The sequence below is a fragment of the Gopherus flavomarginatus genome, chromosome 6, assembly GCF_025201925.1.
Source record: "Gopherus flavomarginatus isolate rGopFla2 chromosome 6, rGopFla2.mat.asm, whole genome shotgun sequence".
Lineage (NCBI taxonomy): Eukaryota > Metazoa > Chordata > Testudines > Testudinidae > Gopherus > Gopherus flavomarginatus.
The window spans coordinates 45,143,299-45,159,740 of NC_066622.1; the positions used below are offsets into that span (position 1 = coordinate 45,143,299).

The 16,442-nt window shown below is 48.9% G+C and overlaps 1 protein-coding gene across 2 annotated transcripts in view; it reads right to left on the reverse strand.

Annotated features, from left to right (window-relative positions):
• Positions 1–16,442, reverse strand: part of POC1A (POC1 centriolar protein A) — a 105,690-nt gene that overhangs the window by 56,800 nt on the left and 32,448 nt on the right. The gene's annotated exons all lie outside the window — the stretch shown is intronic.

Below are 16,442 nucleotides of genomic sequence, written 5' to 3' on the forward strand. Positions count from 1 at the left end.
TCAATCCAATTATCTTTTTATCAGCATTTTTTTTTTAAGACAGAGAAACCTGTTAATGCAAAATGGACATGTCTCAACTGATCTGTTCCTCTTAAATGTAATTCCATACTATGTTACTGCCTTTCTTCACTCCCTGCTATAAATGTATAGCTGTGGCTGGCATGAGGGAGGAGGCAGAGGGGACCAGTGTGGATGGGATGGAGAAAGGATGGATGATTAGGACTATGCATGCAGCTTGAGGTAGGGATAGCCCAGTGCTTCTCTGCCAAGATGTCAGCAGGTGAAGAGTATCCAATGCTGCTACCTCAGTTCGCCAATGTATCAATTTACTAGTACTACAGCACGATCTTGGTGTGCTAATGTCTCTGTGCTGAATCAGCACGATCTCCTGCACTCCTCCCCCGCACTTCATTGCAGAAGCCCTATGTGACTCCAAAGCCCCAGTCAATCCGCCATGCCACAAACATCCCCAAAGTCCCACTCATGCAGAGCTTCATCTCTCCTTTGGAGCCCACTTCTCCTATCCCCACTACCCAGCCTGCCTCCCAAGGCACTTTGTGCTGAGCAGAGCAAAAAGAAGGGAGGCAGGCTGGCAGGAAGTGGCAGAAAAGAGCTGCAGCTGATAAATCTGAGCAGCCCCCTCAGCTAATATTTGCATAGTTCAGGTCAATACTCAGAATCGAGAAAATAACTTGTGTTTCATTTTAAAGTGCAACAGCAGCCTGTGTCAGAATATCGCTCTGATGACATCTAAGTAGTCTGGGACAGTGGTTAGTTAGAGGAACTCACAGAAGCCTGAGGAACATAGCAACATTTCAACAAGGGAGCATTTCTAAAATCAGTTTCCTCTGCAGAACTCAGTAAATATTATACTAAAAGAGCTACACAGAAAAGTCACTGTGTCAAACTTAGAAACTAAGTGTAACCATTAAAGAAAGAAAGTGGGAATTTTTGCTTTAAGTACAAATCTCATGTCTACAGTGCCCTGACCAGACCAAAATCCACACTGAGATCCAGACTGTGTTAAGTCTACCCGTTATGAGTTGTGCAAGAATTCCTCTCCCCTCCACCCCCGCCACAACATGATGTTGGGAAATGCACAATGATTACCGCAGTTTGCCCTATCACCATTATGTTTATAGAGGTAGACAACATCGGCATCCTTGAAGTCCTGTGGCAGTGATTCTTGTTCCCAGATAATGCGGAAGAGCCATGTGAGACACCTTGCAGTATGGTAGTCACCCTGCTTACAGATCTCTGCTGGACTGCCATCTCGTGCAGGTGCTTTCCCTTGTGACATTGCTGCTTGATTGTTGTTATTGTCTCAAAATAGGAGACAAGTGCAAGCTCTACTTGTAATGGGCATTGTGGAAGAGCATTAATTGCTTTCTTAGAAATGTTGGAAGCATGACTGAGAAATAAACTAAAAAAAGTTTCCACTTATTTGGAGCAAAGACATGATTTTTTTTTTTATGGTGGTCCTCAACTTCACTAAAGCTTCTGTAAATCATGAGGGATTCTGGTGACTTTTGCTCCTCGCTGGCTGCCCTGCAATGTTCATTTCTGTCATTTAGTCCTTCCATGATGAGATGAGAGCCAGAATAGTGGAAAATGGTAAGATGTTGTCACATTGCCTGGAGTGGCTCACAATCGACTGTCAAAAAGCTGGGCAGACACCTCAAATTGCTTGTATGTTCTAGAATTAGATTTCACCAATCCAGTAACAAATATAAACTCCTAAAGCAAAATAATAGTCTTATAATAGACTGGTGTGTCCAAAGGGACTGTCCATCTTGCAACCCAGAAAAGCTGGACTATATGATAAATGGTCACTTACAGCAAAGATCACAAAATATTCAGGCTATTCCTAGTCCCAAGAGACCAGTCACTTACCTCAGATCAATTTGTATCTTAGATCTCACATCAAAGACAACATTTATAGTCAATCCTGTACTAAGCTAAGTAAAGGTTTATTAACTAGGAAAAAGAAAGGAGAGCTATTTACAGGTTAAAGCAAGCAAGCAAGCATATATACACAAATGAGTTTCAGTCTAATTCAAAAGGTGACAGTTGTAGGCATCTCAATTCAAAACATCTTTCAGGGCTAAACCACACTAAGCTGCACAGGGGTCTCTCTGCTTATGTTTGGAATCTTTGCTCCTCGTAGTCCAGATAGCACAGAAGAGATTCAGTTTCTCTTTGTCAGGGATTTTTATCCCCTCCACTCCAAAGCACAAACTGATGGGATGAGTTCATGCATAGGTTCCTCCTTCCTGGATGGAGTTAGCAATGCAGTCAGTCAACAGGGTTTCTGCCCTTTGATGCTATACCTCAGTTGCTTCAATGGGACATCTTGTATGCAGGACAAGTATTTTACTTTAATCAATGCTTTCTGTCCTTGTCATAAACAGATAGCTAAGGGTTAATGTTCTTTTACCTGTAAAGGGGTAACACCAGTAACCTAAAACACCTGACCAGAGGACCAATCAGGAAACAAGACTTTTTCAAATCTGGGTGGAGGGAAGTTTGTGTGAGAGTCCTTTGTTCTTGTCTTGTGCCTGTCTCTCTCTCGGCTATGAGAGGGTTTCTGTCTCCTGCTTTTCTAATCTTCTGTTTCCAAGTTGTAAGTACAAAGATAGGAAGACCATAGGTTTGTTTTTTTGTATTTACATGTGTGTAGTTGCTGGAATGTGTTAAATTGTATTCTTTGTGGATAAGGCTGTTTATTCATATTTCTTTTAAGCAATTGACCCTGTATTTGTCACCTTAATACAGAGAGACCATTTTTATGTATTTTTCTTTCTTTCTTAAGACCTGTTGGAGTTTTCCTTTAGTGGGGAACTCCAGGGAATTGAGTCTGTAGCTCACCAGGAAATTGGTGGGAGGAAGAAGTCAGGGGGAAATCTGTGTGTGCTAGATTTACTAGCCTGACTTTGCATTCCCTCTGGGTGAAGGAGGGGGGTGGGGGGGGGGAGCTTGGCTCTCTCTCTCGGTACCTATTTCCAGGACTGGAAATAGGGAGGGTGGAATCCCTCTGTTTAGATTCACGGAGTTTGCTTCTGTGTATCTCTCCAGGAACCCAGGGAGGGAACACCTGGAAGGGAGAAGGGAAGATAAATGGTTTATTCCCCTTTGTTGTGAGACTCAAGGAATTTGGGTCTTGGGGTCCCCAGGGAAGGTTTTTGGGGGGACCAGAGTGCCCCAAAACACTAATTTTTTGGGTGGTGGCAGCTTTACCAGGTCCAAGCTGGTAACTAAGCTTGGAGGTTTTCATGCTAACCCCCATATTTATGATGCTAAGGTCCAAATCTGGGAATAGGTTATGACAGTCCTGTTTGGCGAGTTACCCAAATTACAGAGGTTTACAATGCAAATACTCAATATAACTTTATACCATGGCTATAGAGGTTATAAGTGAGACCAATACATGCAGCATCCTACAAGTATTGTATAAAAGTCTAAACACACTCTTAGCATAATCAAAATAGATATTAGATTTTAAGTTAACACACAGGTAAGCATGACTGTTTTCTAGTTATGCATTTGTAAATGTTCAGTGAGGCCTGGGGCCATGGCACAAGCTGGCACCACCAAATCCCTTTCCTGTCACCAATAGCTCCAAACAAGGTTGTGTGTTTGCTTCCACTCTTCTGTCCTTTGTTTGGCTATGCTCATGGATGCATCTCATGACATTGATGGAGTATTTATCCACTGACAGGAAGACATTCAAGGAGCAATGCTTCCGTGCTTATGCAGAAGAGGCAGATTTACTCATTAAGAAGCCTTTATTTGCTAATGACTGTGCACTGCTTGCTTGCTCAACTGATGACATTCAGTTTATAACTGATCACTTTGCTCATGCACCTTGATTTCACAATCAGTCTAAAGAAAACTGAAATACTGTAGCAACCTGTGGCAAGTGATGCTAAGATCAACACTCCTCTCAGGTGTATCCTTTTATTTAAAGTGAATTTTGTAATGTGGTATTACACCACCATGGGTTCAGCTCTGGCACCTACAGTTTCAAGCCTAATAGAGTGAAAATTACCTCTGCTACTTGCTTTAGATTTAGTCTCTAGGAACACGTAGACCAAGGGTAGTGACCACACATACATTCATAAGTACAAGGTCTAGTCTGTTTATAAGTTTTATTAAAAAGTTACAATTAAAGTTATTACCCAAGTATACAGAAATTCTGTACAAACCTATACACAAGTTACAAATATAGTTATGCTCCCATCCTTAACAACAGTGTTTGGGTCTGATGGGTCGCTCATAGTTTGAGCAACAGTAGAGGGATGGTTCCTGCTGGAGTCTCCCATAGGGAGCTCGATTTTCCCGTTATGGGAATCTCATTTTTATAATATGATTCTGTCTATACCTACATTTTGTGTATGTCCATAAAAGGTCAACCCTCTTTTCTCTTATTGCTCAGCGCTCCCTGGAAACTTAAGAGACCCCAGTTTTCTATAGGCCGTGTAAGTCCCTTTAGTCTCATTGGCACTGACGCAGAACCTGTATCCTGTGGTTAAAGACACATTTCAGAGACAGATGCACCTTTACAATATTTTTATTATCTTATATTAATCTTTTGGGTGATTTTGTGAATTACCACCACTTGGAACCTTCCCCCCCCCCCACATAATCTTCAGGCATCAGGCTATTTTTCAGTCACTGGCTTATGTCATCATTTCTTGTCTCCAAGGCCTAAAATAGCTAAGCTAAATATCTTGCAGGCCTCGGCCTATCAGTTCTTGAATTTCAGCTTGTCTTATGTCTAATACATGATTCTTCTAAATACTGATCTTATACTTTTATAATCCTAAAAATTAACTCTAACATACAATGATTATATATGACAAACATGTTGATCAATCATACCATCACACAATAAAATGAATAATAAACTAAAATCATTGGCTACACAGGTCTGTGGAGAATTTTTGCTACCCACAGGAGTATGCTATCACAGAATACCACAATTGATGAGGAGATTATCCATCACACAGCCAAGGCCAGCTCTGCATTTGGAATGCTCTCATACCCCTATGGAATGATAGCGGCATCAAAACAAGGAGAAAGCAAAATGTCTACCAAGTAGGCATGCCTCTATGCTTCTGTATTGTGGTGAGATATGGATAACATATCAAGATTCAATTCTTTTAGATGTTAAATAGTCTTAACTAGTCTTCCACTGAAGTAGTGGTTGAATAGAAGTGCAGTGCTATTCACACAGGTTTAAACATCTGGTTTAAAGTATTTTCACAAACATTTAAGTAGTCCACAGTCTCAAAAGGATTAGGCAGACACTTCTATGCAATAAAGCAGAGTTAGGAAATACTTATCTAAGTACAGACGCAATAGCAAACTGTTCTATTAGGAATAAATAGTGGAGAATACCGGGAATGAAATATTATGACAGACACTAAACAATTACTTTGCAGCCTGCTTCAATAAATGTATATGGCTGAGCTTCTGTCTAAGTCTGGATCAGGTTTCCAGAGACTGCAGATGACTAAGGCTTTTGGGAAAGTTAATTTAACAAGTAAAAAAAACACACACAGAGAACACAAAATGTATACTTTGACTAAAGTAGAGTTTGAGTAATCTTGCTATGTTTCTTCAGGTCACACTGCACCCAGACACGCAGATAAGCAGCTTTTCATTATCCTTAATCAAGTTAAGGGGATGTGCTACTTTAATAGCATTGCACTTATTTTCCCAAAAATCAAGACATGCCCCTTTACCCAGTTCCCCTTCTTCCTCTGATGTGCTTAGAAAATAACATACAATGAACCTTACAAACGCTGAACATATACAAATACATATAGGACAGATAAATTGCTGTTGTAAACCACTAAGCTCGTCTGTTTGTTGTCAAACAGACAACTGCTGCTACTTGCACCCACATTTCTTTGTGCATGCAAATACACAGGCACAACATTATACCTGCACAAATGGAGGCTATGAACGTCCAGAGACCCCAGGACATCTGTCCATCTATGGTTTTAAGGGGGCTAAATCTCCTGCTAATTCCTTAAGAGGACAAATCCAATGACCCCATGGAAGGATTTGAAATGAGTTCTTAAAACAACTTTCTTGTAGTATAAATCACCTCTTAATGGAGAGGTCTTGCCAGGATTTGACTTGGCGGTTCCAATTTCTATATGTTTGTACAGGATTTACCACAATTAGAGGCCAAACAGTGTGGGCTATAGAGACTATTAACAATACAGTAACTCCTCACTTAAAATTGTCCCGGTTAACATTGTTATGTTGCTGATCAATTAGAGAACATGCTCGTTTAAAGTTGCACAATGCTCCCTTATAACATTGTTTGGCAGCCACCTGCTTCGTCCACTGCTTGCAGAATGAGCAGCTCATTGGAGCTAGCTGGTGGGGGCTTGGAACCAGGATGTACCGGCAGCACCCACATCAGCTCCCTCTATCAGCTTCCCGCTCCCTTAAGTTCCCTGTGCAGCAGCTGCCCAGCAGGCTATCAATTGCCAGGCAGTACAGCTGTCCCTCCCCCCACTGCCATGTACTTCTCTTGCCCTCTGCCTTGGAGATGCTCCTGGGAGCCTCCTGCTTACTGGGCGGGGGAGGAGGAGCGGAGAGAGAAAGAGGGGTGCTAATGTCAGGGTGTCCCCCTCCCCCAGCTTACCCTATCTCCATAGAGCAGGTTGGGGGGACATAACAGGGATCAGGACAGGAGGGAGCTTTCTAGCAGCAGGGGCTGTCTCAACTTGGTGATCTACTTAAAAGGGCAGTGTACTTAGAGTGGTGTCAAAATACTTAAAAGGGCAATGCGCATTCCGCCATGCAGTCTCCCCTCTCTCCATTCCTGTTGCATTGTAGAGTGTAGGACTATATTAACAACGTGATAACCTTTGAGGGCTCAGCCAAGTGCTAGTTCATCGTTTAACAGTAAGGCATTCCCTGGGAAATATCCCACCTTCTGACTCCACCACCTCAGCCAAGCTTCACAATGATCATTGCATTGTTTGTTTAAAACTTATACTGTGTATGTGTGTGTATAAGCATAGGGTATGTCTACACTACCTGCTGGATTGGCGAGCAGCAATTGACCCAGCGGGGATCAATTTAGCACATCTAGTCTAGACATGATAAATGGATCCCTGAGAGCTCTCCCATCAACTCCTGTACACCACCACCGCGAGAGGCACAGGCAGAGTCGACGGGGGAGCAGTAACAGTCAACTCACTGCAGTGAAGACAACGCGGTGAGTAGGTCTAAGTATGTCGACTTCAGCTACATTATTCACGTAGCTGAAGTTGCGTAACTTCGAACCACACACACACATGCACACACTGTGTAGACCAGGCCTTAGTCTTTTGTCTGGTGAAAAAAATTTCCCTGGAACTTAACCTCCCCATTTACATTAATTCTTATGGTGAAATTGGATTCGCTTAACATCATCATTTCACTTAAAGTAGCATTTTTCAGGAACATAACTACAACATTAAGCGAGGAGTTACTGTACTAGTAGCCCAGCAGTTCTCAAACAGTGGGTCAGGACCCCAACGTGAGTTGCAACCCCTTTTTAATGGGGTCACCAAGCTAGTGTTAGATTTGCTGGGGCCTGGGGCCAAAGCCCCCCTGCCCAAGGGCTTCAACCTTGGGCAGCAAGGCTCAGGTTACAAGCCCCCTTTCACCCCTCAGCCTGGAGCAGGGGGGCTTGTGTGGGCTCAGGTTTCAGTTTCCCCTCCAGGGATCAGAAGGGGGTCATGGTGCAATGAAGTTTGAGGACTCCTGTAGTAGTCCAACTATCCCTGCAGCTGTATCTTCCCCCAAAAAAGAGAATATTCATACATGTGCGAGCAGTGTGTAGCTTTCCCCCTGCCTTCTCCATATTAAGAACTGCTAAACTCTCAATTACTACCACACACTCTCAAGAAGAGAGATTCTAAATAGAATAAACCAACCAGGAATGACACGAGTGTGAAACATACAATCTGCTTGGAACAATCTAAATACTGGTGCAATAATGAAGGATATGACATTTCTGAAATAAACAAACAAAGTAGTCTTACAAAGAAAGATCAACATTTTGGAAAGATTATAATCCTCCAGGTATTACATACTTCATCTGAAGTTAACAACTTTCTAATGCAAGTTCCACTGTGAACAGCATGACTAATGAACAGGTGGGGAAACGAAAGACAGAAATTTACATCAGACAAGTTATTCACAATCAAGACCAACCCAGATGTCTAAGCTGTAGAACTAGTGTTCTTTAAACGATTTTATCAGTCGCTAAATATTTGACTATATTCAGGTAATTTAGCATGCTACAAAAATCACTCCCAAACAAGCAATGTAAACAGCAAGAACAGCAGCTACCATATGCCAGAGGAAAATGGAGATTCAACAGGATGTAGTGGGTTAAAAATAGAACCTGATATAAAAGAATACATGTGTGTACAAATGGAAAGAACAAGGGGAACAGACAGGTCAATAGATGCAACACAATTTGTTGACATGAAACAAACAAACAAACAAGAAACACTGAGATTAAGATGCAGTTTTAGACAATGTGTATATTTTGGGATTAGTAGAATCTTTTAAGACTTTTTATACTCTCTCAGTTGGTTTTAATACTGCCAATTGAAACAAAAAAAAAAAAAGTGTTTGAAGTATACTTGTAAGGATGAAAAAGTTAGAGCAAGCCATCTCCTCTTCGAGTAAGATCACCCTGTCCAAGTCTTAGACAGGTCTCTAAACTTCCTAGTTTGCACCATTACTCAAATCTTTGGGATTCCAGCAGTTCTCTAGCAGATAACTTTGTCCACCCTTCTGTACTTTAGCAGGAATGCCTCTTGTTATTAGTATTAGCACTCTAATCATGGACCAGGATCATGTTAAAGCAGCAAAGAATCCTGTGGCACCTTATAGACTAACAGACGTTCTTCTTCGAGTGATTGCTCACATCCATTCCAGTTAGGTGTGCGCGCCGCGCGTGCACGCTCGTCGGAAACTTTTTACCCTAGCAACTCCAGTGGGCTGGCAGGTCGCCCCCTAGAGTGGCGCCGCCATGGCGCTCGTTATATACCCCTGCCGGCCCACCCGCTCTTCAGTTCCTTCTTACCGCCGTGTCGGTCGTTGGAACTGTGGAGAGCGGCATTGCTGTCCTCCACGTCCCTAGCTCTCCTTGTTACTACCGTTGTTAGTTAGTGGTTAAGTATAGTTAGTTAATTAGTTTGTAGTGTAAATAATTTTGTACATAGTTGTTAGCCGGTCTGGGCTGTAGCCCTTCCCGGCACCCGGCACCGGGCTCATGCCTGGTTCGCCGGGCATTAAGCAATGTGCGGCCTGTAAAAAGCCTATGCCAACCAGCGACCCTCACGATGCGTGTCTAAAGTGCCTGGGGGAATCGCACAGGTCGGACAAGTGCCGCATTTGCAAGGCTTTTAAGCCCAGAACAAAGAAGGAGAGAGACGGGTGCAGAAACAAGACCATCGAAGTCTGCAACTCCAGCCAGGCAGACTCGAATGGAGCGCCCGGCATCGACATCTGCCGCGGTGCTACCGGCACCGTCGACTCTGGGCCCGGTGGGTCCGTCGAGTCCGGTACCGCCGAGCTCCCCCATAAGATCTGGAGTTGAGCTATTGGTCCCATCCACTCCAGAGACCTTCGCCTCGGCACGGGACCTCATTGCCCTGACTGAGTCAACTCAGCCGCCACCCCCGGTACCTCCGGTGCGGGTAGCATCTAGGGGCAAGCCCATGATGACGGCGCCGTCTCGGGACTCACGCTCACGATCGAGGTCCCGACGCCACGGTCGCTCGAGATCCTGCCGCCGCTCGCAGTCCCGGCACCGCTCCCCTCGGCGGTACCGGTCGTACTCGCGGCACCGATCGACCTCCAGACGGTCATGGTCTGGCTCCAGCCGATGATACCGGCACCGTGACTCTAGGAGCCAGTCTCGCCGTCGTTCAGCGCACCGGTCGACCTCCCGGCACCGCGTCGGTGGCAGGTCCCGGTCGACCTCCCGGCACCGCGTCGGTGGCAGGTCCCGGTCGACCTCCCGGCACCGCGTCGGTGGCAGGTCCCGGTCCCGGCACCGAAGCAGCAGCCGGTACCGGTCCAGATCCCGGCACCGAGACAGAACTCGGTCCCAATCCCGGTGCCGGTATGACTCCCGATACCGATCCCCGGCACCAAGAACATCTTCGGTGCCGGACCGCGGAGACTCTTATCAGCCACAGTCGGCCCCGCCATGGCCTTCCAGACAGCCGTCGGTGTCATCACAAGCGGACAGCGTATATGCGCTGGGCACCGACAGACAAGCGGCTCTATTCCAGGACCCTCCGCAACAGGACCAGGGTCCACAGCAGTGGGGGTTTTGGACACCCTGGGCGTACCATCAAGCCCAGGGCCCCCAACAGCTTCCTGCTAGGCCTGCAACGGCGGAGCACAGGGTGCCAGAGGCGTCGTTGTCTCGCCCCCCTCCCTCCCCTGATGGAGAGGAAGGATCGAAGCAGCAAGACCCTGGTCTTGCTCCTGAGCCAGAGGCGAGGGCTGAGGCGGACCCCCCCGCTGGACACTTTCTTGCCAGGGGTCTCCTCATCCTCCTCTCCCGACGAAGCGGTGGCTGGCACTTCCTCCAATAGCCCTCCTCCGCTAGATCTCAGGGCACACCAGGACCTCCTTAGGCGAGTAGCACAGAATCTGAGCCTGCAAGCCGAGGAGGTCTCTGAGATCGAGGACCCCGTCGTCAGCATCCTCTCCTCCGATGCTCCCACCAGGGTCGCCCTACCCTTCATTAGGACGATCCAGGCCAACACCAATACAATCTGGCAGTCACCGGCCTCCATCCCCCCTACGGCGAGGGGCGTCGAAAGGAAGTACATGGCCCCCTCCAAGGGCTATGAGTACCTCCACGTTCACCCGACACCGTGTTCCCTGGTGGTGCAGTCGGTGAACAAGAGGGAGCACCACGGACAGGAAGCCCCAGCCCCCAAATCCAAGGAGGCCAGGCGTATGGACCTCCTCGGCCGCAAGGTCTATTCGGCTGGGGCCCATCAGCTCAGGGTTTCAAATCAGCAAGCCCTTCTTAGCCGCTACGCTTTTAACTCATGGGTGGCAGCGGACAAGTTCAAAGAGCTGCTGCCACAAGAGGCTCGTCAAGAATTCGCGGCGATTCTTGACGAGGGCAAGAAGGTTGCACGAACCTCGTTACAGGCCTCTTTGGACGCTGCAGACTCGGCTGCCCGTACCCTCGCCTCGGGGGTAACAATGCGACGCATCTCCTGGCTTCAGGTTTCTGGCCTTCCACCGGAGCTCCAATACACCATCCAGGACCTCCCGTTCGAAGGCCAGGGCCTGTTCTCAGAAAAGACGGACCCCAGACTGAAAAGTCTAAAGGACAATCGGGTCATTATGCGCTCCCTCGGGATGCACACGCCGGGGACGCAGCGCAGACCCTTCCGGCCGCAGCAGCAGCTTAGGCCATACCCCCAGTTCCGCCAGCGGCAGGACCTTAATAGGCGCCGCGGCAGGAATGGAAGGCGTAGACAGTCGGGGAACCAAGGGGGGCAGAATCAAAGCTCCTCCAAGCCCCCGCCTGGGCCCAAACCTTCGTTTTGAAGGTGCGCCCGAGGGCGCAATAACAGTTTCCCCCACGGATCCTTCCCCCCCGTTTTCCAACCGCCTTTAGTTTTTCCTCCCGGCGTGGACCCAAATAACATCGGACTGCTGAGTCTTACGCACGGTGCAGACGGGATACCGCCTGCAGTTTGTATCATTTCCTCCCTCCCGCCCCCCTTCCTCGTCCCTCTTCAGGGACCCCTCTCACGAGCAATTCCTTCGAAAGGAGGTACAGACGCTCCTCAACAAAGGAGCTATAGAGGCGGTTCCGGAAAACGAGAAAGGCAAGGGGTTTTATTCCCGCTACTTTCTGATCCCCAAGGCCAAGGGAGGCCTCAGGCCTATCCTCGACCTGCGAGAGCTCAACAAGTACCTAGTGAAGTTGAAGTTCTGCATGGTATCCCTGGGGACCATTATCCCATCCCTGGATCCGGGAGACTGGTATGCCGCCCTCGACATGCAGGACGCTTATTTTCACATTGCCATATGGCCACACCACAGACGTTTCCTTCGATTCGTGGTGGGCCGCCTTCACTACCAATTTGCAGTCCTCCCATTTGGCCTTTCTATGGCTCCGAGGGTATTCACAAAATGCATGGCCGTCGTTGTGGCACATCTTCGGCGCAGTCGTATCCACGTGTTCCCTTACCTAGATGATTGGTTAATTCGGGGCACGTCGGAGCTACAGGTTTGCAGCCACGTCCGCAGGATCACCGGCCTGTTTGCTACCTTGGGCCTCATGATCAACGTGGACAAGTCCACCCTGCTCCCCGCGCAGAGGGTGGAGTTCATTGGGGCCGTCCTGGACTCCACCGTGGCCAGGGCTCTTCTGCCGTTGCCAAGGTTCCAGGCGTTGTCGGCGATCGTTCAGCGATTGCGGGCAGCCCCCTTAACATCAATACGGACATGTCTAACCCTGTTAGGCCACATGGCAGCATGCACATTTGTGACCGGTTACGCTCGGCTCCGCATGAAGCCCCTCCAGTCGTGGCTCATCGCACATTACCGGCCGGCAAGGCAACCATTAGACATGCTGATCACAATCCCCCAGGGGGTGTTGGATTCTCTCAGCTGGTGGCTAGACCAGTCCGTAGTGTGTGCGGGGCTCCCATTCCACCCGCCCCAGCCCTCCGTGTCCCTAACGACGGATGCCTCAGATCTCGGCTGGGGGGCCCACCTAGGAACCCTGAGAACACAGGGCCTGTGGTCCCCGCAGGAGGTGAAGCTGCACATCAACATGCGGGAGTTGAGAGCGGTCCGCCTTGCTTGTCAAACGTTTTATCACCAGCTTCGGGGTCGTTGTGTTGCGGTATTTACTGACAACACGACGACCATGTACTATATCAACAAGCAGGGCGGCACCAGATCCTCTCCCCTATGTCACGAGGCGATGCGACTCTGGGACTTTTGTATAGCCCACTCCATTCACCTCACGGCTTCCTTCCTCCCCAGAGTACGGAACACGCTGGCGGAACGCCTGAGCAGATCCTTCCTCTCACACGAGTGGTCCCTTCGCCCGGACGTCGCCCTCTCGATCTTCCAGAGGTGGGGTTGTCCCCGTGTGGACCTCTTCGCGTCCGGGGGGAACAGGAAATGCCAGGCGTTCTGCTCTTTTCAGGGCCGGGAACCCGGGTCTATAGCGGATGCCTTCCTTATTCCGTGGACGACCCACTTGTTCTACGCGTTCCCCCCGTTCCCGCTGGTCCACAGGGTCCTTCTGAAGGTGCGCAGGGACAGGGCCCGCGTGATCATGGTAGCCCCGGCGTGGCCCAGACAGCATTGGTACCCCATGTTGCTGGACCTGGCCATAGCCGACCCAGTTCCCCTGCCCCTTCACCCGGACCTGATCACCCAGGAACACGGAACTCTCTGTCACCCGGACCTCCAGTCGCTGCACCTAGCAGCGTGGCTCCTGCGTGGCTGACCACTTCTGAGTTGCGCTGCTCCACCCCAGTACGGGAGGTACTCTTGGGCAGCAGGAAGCCTTCCACTAGAGCGACATACTCGGCCAAGTGGAAGCGTTTCTCCTGTTGGTGCGTGGAGAAAGGTCTCCGCCCGATGGAAGTTTCGGTGGCCAATATTTTAGACTATATTTGGTCCCTCAAACAACAGGGCCTGGCGATATCGTCCCTGCGGGTCCACCTGGCGGCTATCTCCACCTTTCACCCGGGTGGGGATGGCCGCTCCGTTTTCTCTCACCCGACAGTGACTAGATTCCTGAAGGGGCTGGAACGTCTATACCCTAACGTCCGACTCCCTGCCCCGACCTGGGATCTTAACCTGGTGTTGTCTCGGCTCATGGGGCCCCCCTTCGAGCCGTTAGCTACTTGCTCCCTACTCTATCTTTCTTGGAAGACTGCCTTTCTAGTAGCTATCACCTCAGCTAGACGGGTGTCGGAACTCCGGGCTCTCACGGTAGACCCCCCGTATACAGTCTTCCATAAAGATAAGGTGCAGCTGAGGCCACACCCGGCCTTTCTCCCCAAGGTGGTCTCAGCCTTCCACGTCAACCAAGAGATATTCCTCCCGGTTTTTTTCCCGAAACCTCACTCTTCAGGCAGGGAGCAACAGCTCCACTCGCTTGATGTCCGTAGGGCTCTCACGTTCTATGTGGAGAGGACCAAACCGTTCCGCAAATCCCCCCAGCTTTTCGTGGCAGTAGCGGACCGCATGAAGGGGCTTCCCATTTCTTCGCAGAGGCTATTCTCATGGGTAACTTCCTGTATCAGGACCTGCTATGAGCTGGCCCATGTTCCTACGGGCCGTGTGACTGCGCATTCTACCAGGGCGCAGGCGTCGTCGCTGGCTTTCCTCGCCCGTGTGCCCATCCAGGAAATCTGTCGGGCAGCGACCTGGTCATCGGTCCACACCTTTGCTTCCCACTACGCCCTGGTCCAGCAGTCAAGAGAGGACGCGGCCTTCGGATCTGCAGTGCTCCATGCCGCGACTTCTCACTCCGACCCCACCGCCTAGGTATGGCTTGGGATTCACCTAACTGGAATGGATGTGAGCAATCACTCGAAGAAGAAAAGACGGTTACTCACCTTTGTAACTGTTGTTCTTCGAGATGTGTTGCTCACATCCATTCCACACCCGCCCTCCTTCCCCACTGTCGGAGTAGCCGGCAAGAAGGAACTGAGGAGCGGGTGGGCCGGCAGGGGTATATATCGAGCGCCATGGCGGCGCCACTCTAGGGGGCGACCTGCCGGCCCACTGGAGTTGCTAGGGTAAAAAGTTTCCGACGAGCGTGCACGCACGGCGCGCACACCTAACTGGAATGGATGTGAGCAACACATCTCGAAGAACAACAGTTACAAAGGTGAGTAACCGTCTTTTTTGGAGCATGAGCTTTCGTGGGTGAATACCCACTTCCTCAGATGCATGTAATGGAAATTTCCAGGGGCAGGTATATATATGCTAGCAAGCAAGCTAGAGATAACGAGGTCAGTTCAATCAGGGAGGATGAGGCCCTGTTCTAGCAGTTGAGGTGTGAAAACCAAGAGAGGAGAAACTGGTTCTGTAATTGGCAAGCCATTCACAGTCTTTGTTCAATCCTGAGCTGATGGTGTCAAATTTGCAGATGAACTGAAGCTCAGCAGTTTCTCTTTGAAGTCTGGTCCTGAAGTTTTTTTGCTGCAGGATGGCCACCTCAAGGTCTGCTATAGTGTGGCCAGGGAGGTTGAAGTGCTCTCCTACAGGTTTTTGTATATTGCCATTCCTAATGTCTGATTTGTGTCCATTTATCCTTTTCCGTAGAGACTGTCCAGTTTGGCCGATGTACATAGCAGAGGGGCATTGCTGGCATATGATGGCGTATATTACATTGGTGGATGTGCAGGTGAATGAACCAGTGATGGTGTGGCTGATCTGGTTCATTCACCTGCACATCCACCAATGGAAAAGGATAAATGGACACAAATCAGCAGGCTCTATTGTTTAGTGGTTATTGGGGTTAGAGTTTTTCTTAATACTTAACCTACTTAACCCTGCGGTCTTGCAAGCCCACTACTTTTTGGTTGTAGCTTCCTGTCCTCTTTGCACCATCCCTTTATGTATCTGTAGAGTTATGTCTCCCCTCAGTCATTTCATCTAGGACTCCACTTCCTTCCTGCATTCCTTGCACACCCAGAACTCCTAGAGCACGAGTTCTCAAATTTCATTGCACCGTGATCCCCTTATGATGACAACAAAAATTACTTCACAACCTTCGGGGGGGGGGGCGCCAAGGCCTGAGCCTGCCCAAGCCCCACTGCCCCAGGTGAGCGGGGTGCACCAAAGCCTGAGCTCCACCACTCTGGGCAGGGGGGCCAAAGCTGTAGCTCAAGGGCTTCCTCCCTAGGCAGGGGGCCTACAACCTGAGCCCCACCAGCCAAGGCAGAAGCCCTCAGGCTTTGGCCTGAGGCAATGAGGCTCAGGCTTCAGCCCTGGGTCCCAGCAAGTTTAAGCCAGTCCTAGCCACCTCCATTCAAAAGGGATCCTGATCCTGACCCACTTTGGGGTCTAATGTCCTAGAGACTTCAGGAGCAACGCAAGTACGATTAAGCCCATAGCCATCACGGGAAAAAAAGTCAGTCTTACAAGTTCTGCATTCACCACCTTCTATTACTAAAAGGAATCGGGATGGATTTTTTGATAACTTGTTCTGTTCATTCCCTCTGGGGCACCTGGCACTGGCCACTGTCAGAAGACAGAATACTGGGCTAGATGGACCTTTGGTCTGACCTAGTACAACTGTTCTCAATTACCAATCTGTATTTTGAAAAGACTCCTATGTATTATTTGTTAAATATGACTATGAATACACCTCTACCCCAATATAACACTGTCCCCGG